Raw genomic sequence first — 10,337 nt, 5'->3', positions numbered from 1 at the left:
GATTTCAGATCCTTTACAATCACTCTGTTCTTTTGCACATGAGCTACTCTATAGCCCACCATATGGATAAGAGTTCCATTAACATAAATGAGGTTGATGGTGGGCTGGAGAAAATTCATTGTCTTTATGAGAAACTACTAAACTGTACTAAACCATTTGAAAAAAAAAAAAAAACCCAAATTCATTGTTGGTTTCTCTCCCATCTTCTAACTAAACTACCTCCTTTGGGAAGCTACCTAGTGCCATGAGGCTACCTGTCCTTTTCCTAGAGTACACAACACTCTCTCAGTCTTCCTTAGTGTTATCTCCCTCCATCACCAAAGTTGACTTTGACTTTGTTTCATTTATTGAGGGCATTACTCTCATCCAACCCATTGTACTAGTTAATGGATAGATAATAAAAGTTCTTATGCTAACTCTGATACTGACTGTCTAAAAAACCTATGTTGCAAAAGCTTATAAGGCCACATCCAGTCTCAGTAGGACTACTGTGATTAAGGATATTTGTCAAAGGATAAAGGTAAGGCAAGTGAAAACCCCGATATTTGCAATCTCTCCACTAACTCATGACAGTGCTATGCTATTTTATATAACCTTGCTCACTTAGCACTGCAAGTTCTCTTATGATTGGGGGTCCATTAAGTATCTGAATATTTAATCAGATAGCAACAAGAAAATCAAGGAGGATTTCAATAGAGACACTCCCATTTGTGGAAGATGTGTAGGGAGTAAACATTTTTGGTTGATTAAGAAACATGGCCATCATCAGGATGCCATAGATATCATTTATTCATTTAATAGCACTAATTAAATGTCTTGAGCTAGGTTCTGGGTATTCAGAGATAAAAAGCATATTTACTTTATAGCTTAATTTTAATGATGGAAACAAAGAAGTTAATAAACAAATTCAGTTTAACATGAAAATTATTTATAAGAGGTTTGCACAGTTGCTTTGGCAGCATCGAGAAACTCTAGCTCAGAAAGGAGAGTAGTCTTAAAGAATAATTAGGAGGTAGCAACACACCGGGTGTTGAGGGGAAGTTTTTGCAAGTACAAGAACACATGTGGTGAAGGCACCAAGGCAGGAAATGTACTTACAGTGTGATGTGCTTGTAACTAGTTGTTCACTGCTGTGTAGATGGCAGATACAAGCAGGTGTCAGAGACCTGAGACTCCAGAAGCAGTAGAGGCCAGCCATTATGCACCACTGTGCCAATTCCATGATTTTTGTTTACCATTTTTTAAAAAGATTTATTTATTTTAGAGAGCGAGAAAGAGTGAAAGAGAGAAAAGAGTGCACACATGTGCGTGAGAGCCTGGGGAGGGGCAGAGGGAGAATGAGAATCCCCAAGCAGACTTCCCACTGAGCGTGGAGCCCAACACGGGGCTCAATCCCAAGACCCTGAGATCATAACCTGAGCTGAAATCAAGAGTCGGATGCTCAACTGACTGAGCCACCCAGGCTCCCCCCTCTTTTTTTTACTTTATTAAGAGACTGTTGGCACCCCCAAAATATTTTAAACAGGGAATGCAGTGACCTTATTTAAAGATTTTTGTGATAAAATATGCTAAAACTATTGAACATAGCATTTATTAATTCACTCATTTGATTAACAAATAATTATTAAGCACCCACTATGTCTTGAGCCCTATTCCAGGCACTGAAAATTCAATGGTTAGCAATGACAGAGATGATCCTGCCTGCCCTCGTGGATCTAAGGCCAACTTGACCTTAGCGCTTTAGCTGTCTTCCTCTTTAAAATATTCTAGACTGTCTTCACCTGCATCAATGGATGGATAACTCCAAATGGCCTAGAGACAACATTTTTATTTATTTTTTATTTTTTATTTTTTTAAAGATTTTATTTATTTATTCATGAGAGACAGAGGAGGAGAGAGAGAGAGGGAGAGAGAGAGAGAGAGGGAGAGAGAGAGAGAGAGAGAAGCAGGAGAAGCAGGCTCCCAAGGAGCAGGGAGCCCGATGCGGGACTCCATCCCAGGACCCTGGGATCATGACCTGAGCCGAAGGCAGACGCTTAACCATCTGAGCCACCCAGGCGTCCGAGACAACATTTTTAAAAAGTATTTCCCAATCTTAAAAAATACAAAAATTATACAAAAAACAAACAAAAGACAATTCTCCCTTTATAACCTATCTTTCTACTGCTGAATTTCCTTGCCCCTCTTCACAGAAGACATATCCTATGGCCCCCCACCCCCCCCTCCGCCCAGTTCTCCATTCCAAGAAGGTTTTTGTTCCCACGGAGTAACTGGAATAACTTTTACCAGGGTTGTGATCTCCATTTTGCCAAACCCATGATGAATTATCTTTTTTCCTCTATTTAGCCTCTCAGCAGCATTCGATATCCTTTCTTCCCTAACCCTGTGTTTCTACTTCCTCCTGGTTTCCTTCCCATACCTGATAGATTTCTCCTCAGTTTCTTCGTCAGCGTCCCTCACTCTGCTTGGACTCTAAAAGACCATGCACTGCCACATGCTCTACAGCCTCCTGCCCTTCTCAATCTGTACTCTTTCTTTAATTGATGTCATCTGTCCTGCTAGCTTAAATACCACCTGTATATTGAGAACTCCCTGATTTATATTTCTGGTCTCATTTTACCCTCCAGTACTCCAGATTCATAGGTTCAAATATCTTCTCAACATCCCCATTTGGATGCCTAATAGACACACCAGGCTTCACACGCGCATCTGAATAGAATTTTGGTCCTTCCTTCAGACTGGCTTTGTCCCCAGTCTTTATTGTAAATGGCACCACAATTCACCACAATTGTTGGCCCGGCCAGCAATATAGAAGTTATCCTTAATGCATCTAATTCTCATTTGCTGCTCTCCACATCAGCTAATAGGAAATCTGTTGGCTTCTCTTCAAAAAGATATGCAAAATATGGCCATTTTTACCATTTCCTCTGCATCTGTCCTACCTACCATCATCTTGCTCTTGGGTGATTATAATAGTGTCCTAACCAGTTACCCTGCTTCTAAACCGTTCCCCATGGTCCATTCTCCAGAGAGCAACCAGTGTTCTTTCTCAAATGCAAATCTGGGCAGATTCCCAGACTTTTCTCCCTACCTCACCAACATTTTTTCATTGCAATTACAACAAATTCTAGGAGGTAGGATGGAGGAAGCAGGAAAGAAGGGCTCATCCCCACCCTTTTAAGAACTTGCAATAGCAACACAGGGCACTTCTTAGCGCTCACTGGCTGCAACTTGGTTATACAGTGACACCTAGCTGTAGGAGAGTACAGGAAATGTGTTACTTTTCCTTGGTGACCATGTACCCACTAAGAATTGGAGCTCTGTTGTTAAGAAGAGAGAACTGATATTGGGATAAGTAACCAGTATTCTCTGCCTCATTGCTCAAGTGACTCCTCCTCAGAAGGGTTTTTATTGATCACTGTGTATAAGATATCCTTGTCACCATCTTATTACCTTGTTCTACTGTCTTTATAACATCACTACCTGAATTTATCATACTGGTCAATCTGTATCTGTCTATTCTTCTATTACTTAATTTAATCATTCATATACTTATCTATTTGAAATCAGTTCGTATGTTTATTCTGTCTTTTGCTTTAGATCCTAAGATTAGGAAACCAAGAATGTTATATGTCTATTGAATCACTATATTCTCAGTACCTAAAACAATGCCTAGTGTTTAATAGGCACTCAACACACTTATGCTGAAAAAAATCTCTGGAAAGTGAAAAGGAGGTTATCTGCTGGACACAGGCATATATGTACACTTGGTTGGATGGTTTCAGTGGGGATAGCAGAGTTTTAGGAGACTTGGTAATGTTTAAAATGTTTGGGGAGAATGTAAGAGAAATGTTAAGTTTGGGGTGCGGTGTTAAAGACCCAACTGAGAATGATGATTATGCATTTTATGATTCAAATGTATTTTGTTGGGGTGCCTGGGTGGCTCAGTCATTAAGCATCTGCCTTCGGCTCAGGCCATGATCCCAGGGTCCTGGGATCGAGCCCCGCATCGCATCAGGCTCCCTGCTCAGCGGGAGGCCTGCTTCTCCCTCTCCCACTCCCCCTGCTTGTGTTCCCTCTCTTGCTCTGTCTCTCTCTGTCAAGTAAATAAATAAAATCTTTTAAAAAAATCTATTTTGTTACATGGATTTCACCAGCGGTGCTTGGTTTCTAGGATTCAGGCATGAGAAATGAGCAGTGGAGTTTATCTAGTGTTCAGAGTTTAGGATATTGGCAGTGTTATTGGAAATGATGGGCAATTTTAACTTTTCTTGGTTGTTATATAGAAGAGAAGGAAAATGATTATGATAAATGTTTTGCATGAGACTAACATAAAGAAACAAAGTGGTTGGAAGAGCATACTAACAATACTGAGCATTTCCAGTGTCCTTTTTGGTATAAAATGGTGTTGTTTTTTTTTTTTAATTTATGCAATCTCACTTACTTTTCCTGAGTGTATAAGTAAAAAATAACCTGTGAGGCTTGCAAAGCAGATGTTACTATCCTTATCTTAGAAATGAGGATAATACAACTTAAAAAGTTTAATGACTTTCCCAAACACATAAAGAAATCTAGAGGAAAAAAACAGAACAGGAATCCAAATCTCCTGACTATTCATCTAATGCTGTAAAAGAGAAAGAAGACATCTTGATGTCGTCTACCCTATTAATTAGCATGGTTTGAACAGCTTTAGGAATATTGGAGAATATTAGATTTCATTATATTTGCATTAACTCAAAGGAAGACATGCATAGATATCTAGTTTTTGTGGAAAAATAAGTAACATTGCTTTAAACTCATGCCACTTATACTAATAAAACCATAACTTTAGGTGGAGTAGTGTCCTGAATTTCACATGAATAATGGCTGCAAAAATAAATTCATTAAAGGGATAACATTTCATTTTGGAAGATGATAGGTGCATCTTAATGTGATATGAATATCAACTTCAGGCAGCAAGGTGTGGTAGAAAAAGCACGGGATTTACAATATACAAATTAGAATCCTGTCTTAGCCTTTTCTGAAAATTAGATTTGTCATTCGCAATATAGGAATGATAATGACTTCTTCATAGCATCGTTGGGAGCACTCTGGATGGACTCACACCAGGAATTAAATGCTTCTGCCTCAAAACAACACATTTCTGATCACATTTCATAAATTTTAGCGGTCATATGGCCATGCCTAAATTAAAAAGGGAGGGGAGGTAAAATCCCCATTGGACCTGAAAGGAGAATGGGAGGTATTGGTGAGCAGCCTTCATGTATACCATAGTGATTTAAAAATCAGACATATAAAAATTGAAATTATAATAAATGAGATAACAAGACTTTCCAAAACATATTTTCCAGAATTCTAGATCTAGAAAGATGTTGGTGGGTATTCCCAAAATAGAGATTTCTTAGTTGAGTATCTCTGGAAAACAAGGGGTTTTAAAGTTCAAGGTTTTTCTATTGTAGAATTTCAGTAGGCTAACATGCATAAAGGATTTCCAAAGTGGGAGGTAAAAACTATAATATGTAGCAATCTTACTGAATCCTAGAATCCTTTTTTATTTGTTTGTTTTCTTTCTAAAGACCATTGTACGAGATTATGCTGTGCACATCCTCTCATACTTTGAGAAATGATGACTAGAATTATCTGGAGGCTGATGAGAAGGGAGTTTCTAGAGCCTGGATGGAAATACAAAACTTCTAAGTTCTCAGGATGATTGCCTCTGAAGGCAGCCCTCAGGTTCTCCATCCTTGAGAGCAGAGTGCTGGTGAGTCCAAGGTTTAGAAATAAAATCACTTATTTTAAAAGATGCCTATTGTGATATTTTCTAAGAAGAAACTGAGGGCATTGAATGCAGATTATTGTATGGAGTGTAATAAAGCTGGAGTTGGGTTAGATGTCATGGTTGTATCCCAGAGACTAAGGCCTAAGACATACTATAGCTGAGGCCAGGGCAGGTGGTTGATCTTTCTCCTGGTGCAATGCTTGTTCTTTTTTATTTTATTAATACTTCATTGTTAGTGGCACTGATAAACATTTCACTCTGAATGCTGCACCACAGGACTGATCTTATAAAAGTGTGAATGGAGATGAAAAAGTAGTGACTCGGAAGTTGTGTCTCTTTATGCACCTGTACACGGTAGGAAGGTGACAGAGGGGTCAGGGTGGTGACCCTCAACAAGTTGGTAGTTTGATTGCCATCCAAAGGGATAGAAATATTTTCCACTCAGAGTTTCCAGGCAAAGGACAATAACTGGAGAGTTTAAAACCTGCCCCTACCTAAGTCGGTGGCTGAATAACAATTCACAAAGACCTGGCCCATTGTGTAGAGCATGTCTGAACCTGAAAATAGGAGGTCATACAGGATCAAATTTTACTTGTACTTGCATGATATCTATGGTTTGGGGTTTATACTTTGAGAAAGTATATATCTTAAAAAATATATTACAAGTAAAATTCAAACTGTGGCAAACTTCAGTGATAACTAGCTGTGGATTTTAACGAGCTATTCCCAAATTACTTGGATTCATTGATCATCAAGTCCGTGCTTTTGAAATCAGAAGTTCCATATTTATTCAGATAATTTGGACAAATAATGCCTAGTTAATATGATTTTATGAGTGTATTATGACTAATGCTTCCTCCAATATTAATATTTATTTTATGACCAAAATAAATATTATTTTAGCTTGATATTATTCAGAGCAACATGGTCTGTTTCTTTCTTTAAGATTTATTTATTTCACAGAGGGAGAGAGAGAAAGAGAGTGGGGGAGGGGCAGAGGGAGAGGAAGACAGAGAATCCTCAAGCAGACTCCTTGCTGAGTGCAAGCCTGACACGGGGTTTGATCCTAGGACTCTGAGATCATGACCTGAGCTAAAATCAAGAATCAGACGCTTAACTGACTGAACCACATAGGTGCCGAGTTATGCTCAATATTTCTGTACTACATCTTCACATTTGGAAATCTGAGGAAGAAATTTCTCTTTTATTAGACTTCTCATAGGTAGGTATCTGAGGTACACATTTTATCTGAGATCACAGATATGAAAATATGTAAAACTAAAAGGCATTCACAACTTTGTAAAGCATGGATTTTTAAAATTATTGGAGATTTTCAAACTCCAAAATCTGAATTTTAAGAAATGGTCACCATGATTATTTGTGTTTGGATTTTGCAGTTTCAATATCAATACGAAGTCTGCAACACTGACCAGTTTATATAAGCTGCAATTATAATCTGGGTGTGGTTTTCAACAGTCATTTTCATTTTACTGATGTGTCTCTTTTCACGATTGCTCTCAGGGTTTCTATTAATAGCTACATGGGACACTCCTAATTCTTAACTAGTGCAAGTTTCATCTTCTCCTCATTTTCTCATGTCCTCAGAGTTTAATGACTTTAGATAAGCCCACTCTCCAGTTTCTAATTGTGCTTACCCAGCCTACCCATTTTGCTTATAAGAGCAGCTATTCCCAATATGCAATCTAAAAATATATTTCAGGCTATATCATTGGCCATTCTGATATTTTATGAGAATCTGTTGAATGTACCAACTTCTCTAGACCAAATCATGACAAAAGCTATGTCTCTACAACAAAACCATTTTAAGAATTGATATTACTATTTAGAGTATTTGGCACCAATCCCTCCTGAAATAGGATTTAAGCAGTAAGTAACTCTACTGAAAATTGTTTTATAGGTGTTTTTTTCATAATTAGTAGAAAAAATGCATTAATACTATTTTCACATTATATATGTGAACACAAACATAAAACAGGAGGAGGTTTTGGCAAACTAGAGGCAGAAATAAAAATAATGGACTTACCTAGATATACTCTTTTTGTTCTTATTCTTATAATTCAACCAAAAGCATTGAATTAATTGAAATTACATAGCTTCGGGTGAAGATGACAACTGGTTGATCTTCCTTTTTCTTCTCTTCCCAAATCAACCCATCATCATCTGTTGACTTTATTTCCCAAATATCTCAAATCTTTCCATTTCTCTCAATCAGCTTTGCCAACCCTGCTGAAAATAATACACTAGAGGTACTACAGAACACTATCATCTCTTGTTTGGACTAGAGCCTTTTAGCTGGTCTCCCTAATTTCACTCTTAACCTCACTCCTACTGACCTACTCTTCTCCTAGCAGCCAGAGAAGTGTAATAATGCGCCAGTAACTGATTTCCCATTGCGTGTAGAACCCAATTTAAAGTATTGCACCTCCCGCTCACGGGCACCTGGGCGGTCACCCCCGTGTCCAAGATGGCAACCAAGATGTCCAAGTGTGAGCTTATCAAGAATTTCACTTCCAAGGAGGCCGTTCATCACAACAAGTTCTCCATTATAGGAACCGGATCAGTTGGCATGGCCTGTGTTATCAGCATCCTGTTAAGGGGCTTGACCAATGAACTTGCCCTTGTGGATGTTAATGAAGACAAACTGAAGGGTGAGACCATGGATCTTCAACAGGGCAGCCCTTTCTTGAAAATGCCGACTGTTGTGTCCAGCAAAGATTACCTTGTCACTGCAAACTCCAGCCTCGTGGTCATCACAGCAGGGGCACGCCAGGAAAAAGGGGAGACATGCCTTAATTTAGTCCAGTGAAATGTGGACATCTTTAAATTAATGATTTCCAGCATCACCCAGTATAGCCCTCGCTGCAAAATGATTGTTGTTTCCAATCCAGTGGATATATTAACTTATGTGACCTGGAAGTTGAGTGAATTTCCCCAAAACCGTGTTATTGGAAGTGGTTGTAATCTGGACACTGCCCGTTTCCGTTTCTTGATTGGGCAGAAGCTTGGTATCCACTCTGAAAGCTGTCATGGGTGGGTCCTTGGAGAGCATGGAGACTCGAGTGTTCCTGTGTGGAGTGGAGTGAACATCTCTGGTGTCCCTCTGAAGAATTTGAACTCAGATATAGGAACTGATCAAGATTCTGAGCAGTGGAAAAATGTCCACAAAGATGTGATTGCTAGTGCCTATGAGATTATTAAAATGAAAGGTTATACTTCTTGGGCCACTGGCCCATCTGTAGCTGATTTAACAGAAAGTATTTTGAAGAATCTTAGAAGAGTGCATCCGGTTTCCACCATAATTAAGGGTCTCTATAGAATAAACGAAGAAGTATTCCTCAGTGTTCCATGTATTTTGGGAGAGACCTTGTAAAGGTAAAGCTGACTACTGAAGAACAGGCTTGTCTGAAGAAGAGTGCAGAAACACTTTGGGAAATCCAGAAGGAGCTCAAGCTTTAAAGTTGCTTGAAACTACCTTTTTGAAGTTACCGAAGGGATAGTAGTTATAGGGTTTTGTATGTTCAATTTTTTTTATAAGTTTGAATTTCAAGAAGTTGGAAACAGGAAAGGAAGTAGAGTGAGTTACCTGTTTATTTAGCCCCCCAGCTTTTTTATTTAGTATCCAGATGTCAGGATGATTTTTTTTTTCCCACAATGATTCAGTGATTGCATCAAAGAAGGTGTTTTTGTACCACTAATGTACCAGTACTTGCTCTGTGTGTGATGGTTGCAGTTGCTCTTTGGTTCAAAAAGGATTAGGATATAGGTGTTCGTGTTACAGAAATGATAATTTTCATTAAGTACATGTTCTTTCATTCTGGATGGCTTATATGCACTGTGTTCATTTATATACCGTTTTTAAGACCTTGTAACTTCCTCTACAATGTAAAAATAAATGTACATACAGAAGTACTTTCTGTAATGGAAAAAATAAATAAATAAAGTATTGCATAATCTGCCCCCCCTCCTCTTTCCCCATTCACTTCTTTCCAGCCCTTCCTTTATCTTCCTGTGGTCTGAACAGACTACATTCTTACCTTCCTCAAGGACTGTGCAAAGATTATTCTCTTTTCTTGGAATTTCCCTTTCTCCTCTTTGAAGAGCTAGCATCTTTTTATTTTTAAGAAGTCTTAGCTTACATGCCACATAGTCAGAAAAACTTTTCCCTAGTATCCTTTCTAAGGCAGGTATCACTTACTAATCTCCCCCCTTTTTTTGTTTCCTTAATAATGCTTATCATAACTTATGCTATAGATTTCATTATTTCATGATTAAGTTTTTTTTCTGTATTTCTCACTAGAATCTAAATAATACTAAGCACCACGAGACACCATCACCAGGGATGATGCTTCTCTCACATATTACTTAAATGAGCACGTAGGTGGAAAGAAGGCTTTATATCAAAGGAATGAATATAAGAAAGGAAGGAAGGAAGGGAAGGAGGTAGAGAAGGAAGGAAGGAAGGAAGGAAAGCAGATTTGTCAGAATAATGCTGCCCACCTGGAAGGTTTGTGGACTGCAAGCCAAGAGGCTGGTTACA

The 10,337-nt window shown here is 38.5% G+C and overlaps 1 pseudogene; it reads left to right on the top strand.

The window, feature by feature from the left end:
• Window positions 1-8,228: 8,228 nt before the first annotated feature.
• LOC113915175 lies at window positions 8,229-9,256 on the top strand (annotated as a pseudogene).
• The last annotated feature ends 1,081 nt before the right edge of the window (window positions 9,257-10,337 follow it).

Source organism: Zalophus californianus, chromosome 11 (assembly GCF_009762305.2).
Source record: "Zalophus californianus isolate mZalCal1 chromosome 11, mZalCal1.pri.v2, whole genome shotgun sequence".
In the NCBI taxonomy this organism is placed as follows: Eukaryota; Metazoa; Chordata; class Mammalia; order Carnivora; family Otariidae; genus Zalophus; species Zalophus californianus.
This window is presented reverse-complemented; position numbering and strand designations above follow the sequence as displayed.